At 32.7% G+C, this 14420-nt stretch overlaps 1 protein-coding gene across 1 annotated transcript in view; it reads right to left on the bottom strand.

Moving 5' to 3' along the window:
- Nucleotides 1-14420, bottom strand: part of LOC123714276 — a 65051-nt gene that overhangs the window by 26436 nt on the left and 24195 nt on the right. The gene's annotated exons all lie outside the window — the stretch shown is intronic.

The following is a 14420-nucleotide window of genomic DNA, read 5'->3' on the forward strand; positions in this document are numbered from 1 at the left end:
GCAACCATTGCACCATGTTCACATGACATTTTAAATAAATAATAATAAAATTTAAAACTAAAATTGTCCTCTATCTACATGAGGCATGGTGAAATAGGAGCACGCACTTACATTCTCGTGGGAACAACACGCAAATAAATACGTAGTCGAAATAACTAACATCATCGCATATACCTAGTCTTACCAATCACCACAAGTAGCACCCGTCTATAATAACTGAACCTTGTTTATACGGTATAAAATATGAACGAAAATGATACAGAAATATGTTAATTTGTATTTTGTTATAGTGACAGTGGATTTTTTTCTCGGCGTATTCTTTCAGTTTATGTTAACTGTGATTGAGCTTAATGTGAGCTTTATAAAATTGGAATTACATAAGTATTTGGAAACAATCAAAATTGAACTCGCAGCTATAACTGCTGACATGAAATCCGGTAAGAGATAACGTTTGGTTTTTATATCTAAAATTGTTATAACTAGTCTGGCCATAAATACATAAAAAATTCTTTCTTTCATTTTTTTGAATTTGCAACACGTATATTATTTCAAAAAACCACAACAATATCAATATGGAATGGGATGTTACAGAAAATAGCATTGCAGTGGTCGCCTTGCCCATAGTGGGTTTGGAGCTGGCGGTCATACTCCAGATTAGTACTTCAACAGCTAGATAGCAGCCGTATGTTCGTATATTGTAATACCAACAGATACAAAGACACTCCATCTGTTGAACACTAGAAGAGATCAGGGCGGCCACGTGCCGTTAGAACTACAAAAGCTGTTAATGCTGTTATAGCCAGAATTCGTCGAAACCTCATTCAACATTTAGTATTAAAGAAAGTGGATCGTTCAAAACGCATTTTGTCCCGATAAGCAGGTCCAAAAATATCCTCTTTACCGATGAGAAAATATTCATGATTGAAGAATGCTAAAATGAGCAAAATTATAAAATGTACGCTCATAGTCCTAAAGAGCTCCCCAACGTGGTCATCATGCTGCGTCAGTGATGATTTGGAGGGGAGTGCTTCATCAAGATTTACTCCTTTTTCACAAAAATGTAGTTTGGCAGCTTCAGCCAAATTACAATCTTGGATAATGTTGTGAAACCTCTCAGCAATACACTTTTTAAAAATATACCGTGGACTTTCCAGCAGAATTCTGCACCAGATCACACGGCACGAACTACCCAAGCCAGCGTGATAAGAGTTGAAGATTGACTTTCATCTAGCCCAGACCCCAACGCTTTAGACTTCAAATTATGCTTAGTTTAAGAGATCATTGTCAGCTCTAAACGACTCTGTGACATTGATTCTCTTAAAAAAATCTTTGAAGCAAGCAGTGGCGTAATTTTCTTTGGAAACAGTACGTAAATCCCTAGATTTGTAGCTAAAACATTAAAGGCCTGTTTAAATCCAAAGATATCCATTTTCAATATTTTTTGAGACGTTCATAAATATATATATATAAATTTCAATAATTACATTACTTCCTTCAAAAACTGCAATTTCATTTGTATCACAAATTATGGCTGGACTAGGTAGTTCTAACTAGTTATTGCTACTAATAGTAGATGTTTTAAAGTCGCATGCTTTTTTGATGTTTAAAACTAGGTAATCTATATAATATTAAAACTAGGTTTGTCAATATAAGCCCATGAACAATTATGGTTAAGCCTCATTTATTACTTGAAATTAAACTTGTAACAAAAGATACACACACCTACATTTCTATAATATACATTGATATAAAATACTTCTCATTGAGTACAAACTTGAGCCAATCTTGCCCGCCAATCTTTTTAATCTCGTCAACACACCGTGAACGAGGGCGACCTATCTATCTTTTCACTGGTGGGCGATACTACCTTGTGTGGCCTAATATGTAGTTTAATTTTTACTCAATGACCTAACGAAAGTAATATAATAATACTTAAGTACTATGTGTATGTATAAATTAACATACAATGGAATTTTGCAAATACCAATTTACCGACCAACAAAAGGTGGCGTTAATGTGGCAATAGACTAATCATTACTTGTTTATATTTAATTATATCTGTAACTAAAAGAAACTAAACTAAAAGTGAAATTTCTTACGTATTTACAGATATGAAGACCAAACCACAAATGTCTGATATTATGATATCTCTTCGGGCTCTTAGTAAGGCTTTTGTGACAATATGTAACATATGTTTTAAATACAATGATTCCGAAAATTTACTGGCGTTGGCATTATCATCATCGTGTACATTAAACTTAATAAGAACAATATACAACTTCTCAAGAGCTTGTACAGCTACTGGTATGTATTGGACGTATGCGGCTCAGCAAGAAAAATCTATCGTGGCTTCATGTTCTGCTTAGTACAGTTCAATTCTGGATTGATCAATTTCTGGATAGATTTGACCACTCTCTTTTGTAAAGAGTCATAAACAGAGGATAACGAATTCTAACTCTAAAAGCTCGATGGGAATATTGTCTGTTTGAATTTTACGTTAGAAAAAGCTCTCTATTAGGTTTTTTGTGTTTTACAGATGTTGACCATAAGTCGTTTCAAATATTTCTGGAATTTTCTAGTTTGGTGTTGCATTTATTCAGAATTGTTTTATACGTGGATTCATCGTCGGTAATAAACAAGGAAGTAAGTATTATTAGCGAGTCATTTATTTTTCATTATATCTGTTTTTTTATATAGTTTGAATTTTGAATCTTGATTTAAACATTCATGTTAAGGACAAACGTTTAAAATATATTTATTTACTATATATATCCATCGCCGTTTATTGGGAAAGTTAATAAATACTAAAATTTATTTTGAGTAAGTCCTAAGTCTAAGGTACATTCTAAAGAAATTGTAATAAATTGCTGCGATAGCAAAATATGCGTTACAATGACTGTCAGAAATTGAATTACATATAAAAATGCCATTTGTGTATTGGTAAATAAAAAAATGTCAATGCAATTAGCAGAATAAAACTGCCCATTAATTAATTCAACTGATCATAACAAACTTTTCAGTTGTACAAATTAAAACTCGCACAGAACTCCATTTATATTTCGTATTTTATCCAGTATCATTTCCGGTCTAACGTATATACGTTACATATCATTATAAGTCGTGTCATTTTTAATCGACAGGTGGACAAAATAAGATATCAATTAGCAAAATTATCTCAACTAGTCACGTCTGTTGGAATGATAACGCCTCTGGAAGCTGACATTTTTCAGTTCATGGTGATAATTAATAATCCTGTCCTGAATCCTATGGGTTTCTTCACAGTGTCTCGAGGGCTGATTGGTCCGGTAAATATAATTTGTATGATATTTATAACATTTTATCATTAGAAGTTTTATTAAATACCAGGATCAAATAGTCAAGACGCACATTTGAAATGTTTGTTCTAACTATTATGTGTCCTTAATTAAAGGGACTCAAGATAGTTTGATTAAACGATACTATTCATACTTGTAATTCTTTAACTCTTAAATTACTATTTTGTTGAAATCGTGTTAAGATTAATAATATAATATGCAAAAAAAAAATTTATTACAGATACTGTCCACAGTTGCCACCTACGGTATTGTCACAGTCCAGATAGGTTAAATGTAACCTATTTACATGTAAAGTTACCAAACATATAGACTGCAACTGTATAGATAATTCTTGCGAGTACTGCACAATTCTAATATCTGAAATGAAAATCCATTTGTGGCCATCGGACTCCAAAATAAAACTACTGTTATGTACAATATTAGAGTTTTAGTCTACTCACAAACAAATTCTCATGTTACAATCAATATGAAGAAAATTTTGATACTCTATTTTAAAGTAATATTTTTCATTAAGTATATGACATTATTATGATGAACAAAGTCCCCAGTCTGCACTTGTATATTAAAAGAAATTGGTCGCTGAGGTTCTGAACTTAAAATATAGTTTTAGCCGTTGAATCTTGTACTATGAAACAAATGAAAACAATGAAAAATTCGAGATTTGATAACTTTTTCCTTCATTCAAGTACCAATTCGTATTTGTAAATCTTATACTTGTTTTTTTTTCAAATCATATCATTAGCTGTTTCTTATAACTTCTGTCAGAATTCTAATTTAAAGAATGTTTAAAAATAGCTAACATATGCACTCATGAATTAAATTATATGAAGTTCAAAGGCTTTTAACACATTTAGGCTTCACTAAAATTTAATTATGAATGAATAGAAGTGAACTCGGAATACAGATATAACCATTATCTATAAGTAAGGGCTACTTTAATTTAAATTTTTAGAAATTATAAATTATCAACCTAAAAAACAAAGGTGGGGCCTGATAGCATCTCCACTATTGCACTGCGTAGATGTGCTCCTGCGTTGGCCAGGAGGCTTAACGTGTTAAGTGATACCGCCGCACATGGACAGTCATATTACCCGAAGACGCAAGAAGAAGTTTTCTTGAAGGACGCTAAGTCGGATTGTTTCGAAAATACTTCAGTGGGCAGGTGTTTTAAAAACTGCCTTAAGAAGCACTCAGTTGTAGAACGTTAGACGTTAAGGTGAAACGGATGGTATGGCAGAGAAGAAGTATATTGTGTATATAAGTGCTTAGACTATAAACTGAATAGTAAACTAATGTCTGTAATCATTCACTTGGAAAGGAGTTTATGCAATTCCTGAGTTACAACACAATGTATAAATGTCGTAGTCATCCGTAAATTTTAAAGAACACATTTTGATAGACTAGTAATTAAAAAAAATTGTCAAAAAATTATTTAAAGAAATTTTATACGTAACAGTACAATAGTAATAGGCAAATATTAATAAATTTGTAGCACTGAAGCCTTACGATTTAACTTTAATGGTTCTATTAAATTAACAGTTAAATTACACACATAATATATATGTTTAATTTATTTCCTGAATCCTCATTTGTACTTATAAGCTACCCTAATATATCTGTTGGTTCCCAAATATCTTATTTTCTTCTTTTGTACAGGTGCGTAAAAGAAGCGTCATAAACGTATTTAAACTTAAACTTATTTTCGTCTCTAAGTAGCGCATTAGTATGGCGATAAAGTACCAATATATTCCTTCGTTATAAAATATGTAAACCTTATCGGTCAGTGTTTCGATTATGTTTACGAATAAATTAGAATATGTTATAAATGTATGCGAAATTCGAAAATTTCGATGATAGTTCTCCATAGTAACATTTTACAAAACAAAATAATGACTATATTTGTTCATACTGATAACTAAAAATATTGTATGGTTATGAGGCTAATGTAGTAGATATTTTATTTCATATTGAATTAGATATGCCCCACGCGGTCGTCGCGGACATGCGCGCAGTAGGTTGTGCTCGATCACTCCTTATTCAACAATATTTTGTTTAGAATATCTCCTAAGGAATACCTTAAACTTACAAATAATAATTTGAAATCGAGTAGGCAATATTATTCAGAATGAAATATTTGCAATGTATAATTGAATGCAGTAAAATAATTATAATTATTTATTTTAATATTACATCACCACCTAAGCTACTAGGGCAACAAAATTGTATATAATTGCATTTCAGATCTATCATAGAGATATGTTTACAATTATATAGTAATAATATACAGATAGCTACGACGTACCAGAATAAATACTGCTACAATTACTCGTAGCATTTTGTAGACAAAACAATATAATTATGACTACGGACGGGTCATGCGTAGTTAATGGTTCATTCCTGTTTATATTACGGGTATCCCGAGTATTTGGTTTGGCTCCTATTAGTTTTAAGCCACTTGAAGATAGGTGTCGTATAGAACTTTTGATGTCTTCGTATTATAAGTATATATTTGTGGGAATTATTAGTAAGTAACATTTATTTACCAGAATAAATACTGCTACAATTACTCGTAGCACTTTGTAGACAAAACAATATAATTATGACTACGGACGGGTCATGCGTAGTTAATGGTTCATTCCTGTTTATATTACGGGTATCCCGAGTATTTGGTTTGGCTCCTATTAGTTTTAAGCCACTTGAAGATGGGTGTCGTATAGAACTTTTGATGTCTTCGTATTATAAGTATATATTTGTGGGAATTATTAGTAAGTAACATTTATTTCAGTAAAATTAATTTGGAAAACATACTAATAATTTATTGTTTGGTGATAATTTAATTTTGAATATTTACCATTAACTTACGAACTTTTCAGATGTTCTGCAGGTCAAATTTTACTTTCACAACCTTTTTTGGGGAATTGTCGAAAAATATCATCTTATTTTAGTTATAATAAAAGTGATAAATTGGTTGCCATTATTGATGTTTTTGAATATTGCAGTATTAAGCAGTAAAACTCGTATGAGCGTATTTTTAGAACACGTTCCGGTAAATATTACAATTTTATTGCAAAAGCTACTTAATATAACATGGGACAGCACGTGGAGCTTATGTTTTGTAATTTTTGGTGGCTGTATTAAAATAATATATTTACACTTTGGTTTCGATAAAATAATCCAATCAATTTCAAGTTTGTAAGTCATTTAGGTAAGTTTTTTATGGAACAAGGTGTAAATGAGCAGGACATGGACACTTACACTGTCAGAAGGCTTGTTAGTGCGTTGCCGGTCTTGTGGTTGTACTCGTACACTCTGATATTGTAAGACTCTAACTCAAATTGGTTCGGAAATACTTCATTGTCCAGAAGAAAGTTACAGATAATGATAGTGCTAATAAGACGTGGTGGTATCGGTGGAATTTTCTATTCTGCCTCGATGACCGATGATAAAACTCAACTGTAGATATTCTTCCCAACAACTCCTCCATGGTAAAAGCGGTAGAAGATGCATCTCAACAATCAGTTCGGAAACTGATCGTCGATGATTCGAACCACTTTAAATGCGGTCAAGTGGAAAGAGCTCGTTCTGGGGAGCCCATTGGTGGGAACAGTCCATGTTGGGCCAAATTTGCGCTTGATAGAGTCGCAAGGAGGGTTTGGTAGAACTACAACTGGTCAAAACTGAATGTCATTCGATATGTCAACGCCTAGTATTCCGATACTGGTTGAGGCTTTAAAAGGAGTTTCTTTGAAGAGTGGAGTAACAGAGAGAGAAGTGTCAGTGCAATCACCTATTTTAGGGCCTGGGTGTATTAAAGTGATCTTCTAGCAGTTTGGGATAGTGCCGAGCGATAACAGGTAACGGAAAACGGATGTTAGGATCGAAGCTTACTCGGGAGCAATAACGCGAAGCGCAATTGGGGTGCTTGACCCTTGCTTGGTGCATCCGGCTCGCTTGACTTAAGAATGTGAAAGAGGATATGACTTTACGGAAAGCACTTTGTCGGAATATTGTTCCTGGTATCGTGCAAGTATCACACCTTGAAATGATAGGTGGTGCCCTCCCTTGTTGATCGAAAGTCAATGTGCACGCAAAGAGACAGCCTAAAAGGTCAGCTTTCGCGGTGTGGGCCGACGATTCATTATCTGCGCAGTCGTATCCCTTGTGCATCACGGCGGCTTTGGGGAGAGCCCAGAGGCCCTTAAGGGAGGAAGGAACGAATTAGGTAAGAGTGGTAGAAAGAATGAGCCGGGAAGGATATCTGACTGTCGATAAGAATAATTAGACCACAGGCCACTTCGCAGTCTCTAAATTGTAGGGGACAGTGTAGATGTTGGAATTGAGCCACCTAACATTTGGAAACTCCACCGCGAGTGTAAAAAGCTGTGCCTTTCTTAGTTGGATACGTTTAGTTGATATTATTTGGGGGGATGTGCTCTTCGGATCTCACTAACTGCACGAAACACGATAGGGTGTACTTCACGATAGCTTCACTTCACGCAGGTTTTCTGTTCACTATGTTTATTTAAACCATTATGTTTTAATTATGATACCATTACTCCACTAGGAACTTAAAAGAATATAACACTTATCTTGATAAATATATAACATATGCTTAACGTTTGCAGATAAATAAAGAATATAATTTAGTAAAAGAGCGGAGACGATATTCATTGATCACTTTGTTTTCTACTTTGCGGATTGTGTTATGCTTGCTTCCGTATATCTACTCCGCAAACATCGAAGGTTGTTTGTTTTGTTTTATTAAAGTGCGATTGGAAAGATATTGAAATATATGTTTTAACTATAGACTAATTTTAAATATACAAATTCGTCTGTATATTAGAAATAATTAATTCTTCTACGCTATGGTCAAGAGTGTCACAATTAAAACATCCGGTCATAAACTGGAATTCATTGAATAAAAACAAAACCTTGCCTAATTTTTATTATAAATAAAATATGTTAATTTATATTTTGTTATAGTGACAGTGGATTTCTTTCTCGGATTATTCTTTCAGCTTATGTTAACAGTGATTGAGCTTAATGTGTGCTTTATAAAATTTGAATTACATAAGTATTTGGAAACAATCAAAATTGAACTCGCTGCTATTATTGCTGACATGAAATCAGGTAAGAGATAACTTCCGATTAAATATTATGACACTATCTGGTCAATATATTCTTGGAGCCTTGTTGTATGTTCAAACAAATATAAAGGATTTTAAAACAAATGGTGAGTCACCAGTCATTCACCAGTATAATATTTTAAACAGAACTAATTTAGCATACGACCAACCAGGCTCCAGAAGATAAACCACTCCTTATATGGAAATTGTATTCGTTTTTACAACAAACTCCTAAACGAAATAAGAGAATTATCAGTAATGAATTGAAAGCTCTTGTCTAAAGTAAATTTAAATAAACCGATCATTTATATAGTATATACAAATACATATTTAAATTATTTAATTATGAAGTATTTTAGGTTTTGATTGTACTCTTATCAATGGAAGCCCATTAAACAATATTTTACGGCAGCTTTCGTTAAAAAAATTGGAATTACAATATACTAAAATATTGCAAATACCAAATTACCAACCAACAACAGCTGGCATTAATGAGGCAAAATAAAAAAAATAAAATTATTCTTTGTTTATATTAAATTATATCTACAACTTCTTAATCAATGGATAAAGACAAAGCTGATGATTTCAACCAATTAACAGATAAGAAGACCAAACCACAAATGTCTGATATTATGATATTTCTTCGTGCGCTCAGTAAGGCTTTTGTGACAGTATGTAACATTTGTTATAAATACTATGCTTCCGAAAATTTACTGGCCATGGCATTATCATCAACGTGTACAATAAATTTAATAAGAACTATATACAACTTCTCACAAGCCTGTAAATCAACTGGTATGTATTGTACTTATGCTGGTACTGGTATCATGAACTACTTTTTCGTATTAAGAAAAACACTTTTTGCTATGTATTATTATTAAAACTTATAGTTATTTACATAATTCTAAATTTTAAATTTTTTTCCGACGTTTCGCGTGCTTTACAGCGTGCGTGACCACGCATGTGTGTTTTTCTTAATGTGTAAAAGCTATTTTAACAAAAGACAATACTATACTTTTCCGTAGTTTCATTTTTGATATGTCTATGAACAATTTCGGGATCGATTCGACTAATCTGCTTTAGTTTATAGGTTATTTTCTATTTTTTTACAGATATTAAGACGTATCAAATATTTATGGAATTTGGTTGGTTGTTGTTTCATTTATTTAGAGTTATTTTATACGTGGATGCATCGTCGGAAATAAGTAAGGAAGTAAGTCATTCTAGCGAGTTAGTTATATTTTAATTACATCAATTTTTAAATATAGATTCTAATCTAGATTAAACGATTTTCATTGACGACAAACGTATCCAATATATTTATGTTCTACTTTTTAAAGGTTATAAAAGTTAAAATCCTCATTCATTCATTTTGTGCTTGTTGTTTTTTTGTAAAATGTATTTTGGTATATTAAAAATGGCATTTGTATATTGGTATTACAAAAATGACAATATGCTATAAGCAGAACAAAACTGCCCATTAATTTATACATCTTATTATAACTAACCTTACGTTTAAATAACAGTTGTACAAATGACAACTCGCACAAAAACTTAAAATAAAAAAATTTAAATATGAGAACCTTTTAAAGTATCCATTATAAATCCTAAAGATGCAAAAACAGCATACAAACAAATCAAGACAAAGCGTTTCGCACCTCACATGGCGCAGATCCTGACTGGCCACGGGGCTTTTGGACATTACACAGACTCAAACTGAAGACGAGCCCCGTCTGTGACTGTGACGACAGAACCGACCAAACGGTGGTTCATTCACTTGTTGAATGTGCAACATTCGGAAGGGCCAGGTGCGATCTGGAGTCTGGCATGAGGATATTCCAGGATGGGCTATCCGACATGTTGCTTAGGCTCAGATCGCAGCTGGAAAAATCTGCGGCAAGATTGTCAAACATGTCACTGACAGTAATAGCATGAGAGGTAACGCGGGTGGCGCCGGTCGGCGGGCTCCGACTCACCCATAAATATCATGACGATATTTCCGGAGTAGTTGTCGCCCGGGCCCGGCGTGGGACGCCAACCCTCTTAGTTAATAATGTTCCTTTTTAAGAAAGGGGAGACTTCAACACTCCCCTGCTACCTAGCTACTCGGTCACATATGACCTGACTGACTGCGTGCCCGATAGGCTAGTACGTCCTTAATTAAAAAAAAAAAAAAAAAAAAAAAGTATCCTTTAGACAAGTCCGTTTATATTTCGTATTTTATCCAGTCTCATTTCCGGTCAAATGTACATACGTTACATAGCATTATAGTCGTGTCATTTGAAATCGACAGGTGGACGAAATAAGATACCAAATAGCAAAGTTATCTCAACTAGTCACGTCTGTTGGAAAAATAATGCCGCTGGAAGCTGAAATTTTTCAGTCCATCGTGATAGTCAATAATCCTGTGCTGATTCCTATGGGTTTCTTCACACTGTCTCGAGGGCTGATTGGTCCGGTAAATATAACATGTGTATTTCGTTTAATCATTTAAATATTTATTATGAAATAAAAACTAATTGTCAGGACGCACATCCGAAGTTAAGTGACGCTCGTGGACACTTCAAGGCACTAAAGGTTGATTACCATGGTAACAAGCATTACACTTGCTGTTGAAAACGACAAAACTAATTAAATTATTATTTTGATGAAACGCTTGAACATAAAATATTATTTATTACAGATACTATCCACAGTTATCACCTACGGTATTGTCACGGTCCGGATTGGTTAAATTTATCCTATTTACAAAAGTAACAAAATATATTACAACAGTATAGGTAATTCTCTCGTACTGCACAATTTATAACATCTGAAGTGAAAGTAAGTGATGGATTAGTGGCCATCAGACTCAAAAATAAAAGTACTGTTACTCGTGTATATTATTGGTGTTTCGAGCTCCTCACAAACATTTTTTTTAAATGAACTTTGTTTATTTGTAGTTATTTTCGCCCATTCTACGACTTTCATTTGAGAATTGAAAATAAATGTATAGTATTTTTAATTGAAGGATAAGTGTAATTGTAAGTGAATATCTCATGTATCACAGTATTCATTTGAATATGTAATCAAGGTCAATCAAAATGAGATAGAACATTTGCAAAAAAAATGCGCGCAAAACCAACATATTTCTTGGAAAATAGATGGCGTTATTAACTAAAAATGTCTGCTTATGTATATTAAAAGAAATTGGTTGCTGAGGTTTTAAATTTAAAATAAATCTTTGGCTGTTGAATATTGAGTATTTATTTCGTATGAAGTTTATCCATAATTATGAAACAATGAACAATTCTAGATATGATAACTTTTTTCTTCATTTAAATAAGAACAAAATTATATTTGTAAATCTTATACTTGATGTTATACTGACGCTATCTATGGTCAGAATTCTAATCAAAAGGAAGGTTAAAAATAGCTAACATATGCACTCAATTATTAACTTTTTTTTAACACATTTCGATGAAAATCACTAGGCTTAAGTAATGTATGTATGTGTGGACTCGAGTAGGCTTAAGTAAATTAAAACTATTAATGTATACAAGTGAACTCGGAAGACAGGTATAACTATAATATCTATTTGTAAAGGCTATAAGACTGAATTAATTTTTTAGAAACTTGAATGAATTATCAACCTAAGAAAAAAAAGTTGGGCCTGATGGCATCAGTAACAGGAGGCAAACGGACAGGAGGCTCACCTGATGTTAAGTGATACCGCCGCATATGGACACTCACATTGCCCGAAGGTTCGCAAGTGCGTTGCCGGCCTTTAAAGAATTATTGCATTCTTTTCTTGAAGGACCCTCAGTCGTCGTTGAGTCAGAAATATTTCAATGGGCAGCTGGTTTCACATATTGGTGGTCCGCGGCAAAAACTGCCTTAAGAAGCGCTAAGTTGTGGAACGACGGAGGTGATACGGATGGTATGGAATAGCGGTTATTGTACTAAATGATACAAGGAGTCTTGAACTTTCCTCACAATTGAAGTATTAAAATGTGCGTCTTACACTAGTGATATAAACCTAAATGATCATATTATATCATAGTGCTATCTACGGACAGCGTAGCGTAGCACTTTACTACACAATTTTTCTACTTTAAAATAAAGGTAGAAAAATTATAATTTTATAATTTTTTTTCTTTTTCATAAACATATAAAACATCATTTTATTACAATGAAACGAAAAACAAAGAGACAATCACTTAACCGCTCAGAGCCCAAGACCGGGGATACATTTTTTTTTCAGACTTAGTAGACAAATTTATGTAGTTATGAAAACATCTTATATAAAAAAATATTTTTGCTACATGTATGAATATTTACAATTATTATGTATAATATTTATTAAGTAATCTTACAGTTAACATAAATTGATATATAAAAAAGCAATAACAAACGTTAAAATATATTATTAAAAGGAGTCGCTTAAGGCACGGTTCCGAATATTCTGGCAGCGTTCCCCCTTTGAATAGACTTATTCTTTGGCCGTGGTAGCTGCCAGCTCTTCGGTCCCCTATGATATCGTCTAACCTTTTTGCTATTTTCTTTAAAAGCCTTAACGTCCTTACACTTAAATCATATCATTTAATGTTTTATTTATTTCCTAAATCCTCATTAGTCCGATTAAGACATAAGCTACCCTTTTATATCTATAGTTTCCCAAATATCTAACTTCCATGTTTTTTCTTCTATTATACAGGTGTATAAAACAAGTGCTGTAATATTATTATAGATAAAAATTGAAAAGGGACTAGAAAAACGTGCTTAAACTTAAATAAGACAAACTATACATAATCGCTTTACTAGCGCACATTAAGATGGCGTTAAAAGACTAATATATTTCTTCATTTGCTATTTGTAAAACTTTATCGGCCAGTGTTTCTATTATATTAACGAATACTTGTGAATATATTATAAATACCTATATAGTCTAAGTATGTAAATTCTCCATAGTTACTATTCACAAAACAAAAGAACGACTATGTTTGTTCATACCGATAACGGTGAAAATTGTACGGTTGTGAAGCTAATGTTGTAGTTATTTCGTTTAATAAGGTACTTGTTGAGCGTGGGGTCTTCGTGACGTACAGTTAGTGTCCTAGTCCTTCGTGACAGTAGGAAAGTGCTCGATCATTCGTATGTTGCCGAGTTCTTTAAAATAATTGATTGAATAAAAATCAATTGGTATTATGGCCAATATTATACAGAATAAAATAATTATAATGTATTAATTTTAATATAGGTCAATATCACGATTATAAAAACCGCTTCGTAAATAATTAATCACAATGTTTTAAAATTAAAGGGTAGGTATAGTCAAACATATACATAATACAATGTCTCTATTAATAATGCGTCATAACCTAAGCTACTAAGGCAATGCATTTGTATGTAATTGCATCTCAGATCTACCGTAGAGATATAAGTACATTCATATCGTATTAATGTATAGATAGCTACGACGTAGCAGAATAACAATTATTGCTACCCTATCTTGTAGCACTTTCTAGACAAAACAATACAATGATGGCAACGGACGCGTCATGCGTAGTAAATGGTTCATTCCTGTTTATATTACGGGTATCCCGAGTATTTGGTTTGGCTCCTATCAGTTTTAAGCCGGTTGAAGATGGGTGTCGTATAGAACTTTTGAAGTCCTCGTATTATGAGTATATATTTGTGGGAATTATTAGTAAGTAACATTTATTTCAGTAAAATTAATTTGGAATATCTATTAGCAATTATTTTTTTGGAAATAATTGAATGTAGAATATATACAATTAACTTACGAATAACTTTTCAGATGTTCTGCAGGTCAAATTCTACTTTCACAACCTTTATTGGGAAATTTTGGGAAAATTTCATCTTGTTTCATTTATAATAAAAGTGATAAATTGGTTACCGTTATTGATGTTTTTGAACATTGCAGTATTAAGCAGTAAAACTCGTATGAGAGTTTTTT

The sequence above is a fragment of the Pieris brassicae genome, chromosome 9 (genome assembly GCF_905147105.1).
Source record: "Pieris brassicae chromosome 9, ilPieBrab1.1, whole genome shotgun sequence".
Lineage (NCBI taxonomy): Eukaryota > Metazoa > Arthropoda > Insecta > Lepidoptera > Pieridae > Pieris > Pieris brassicae.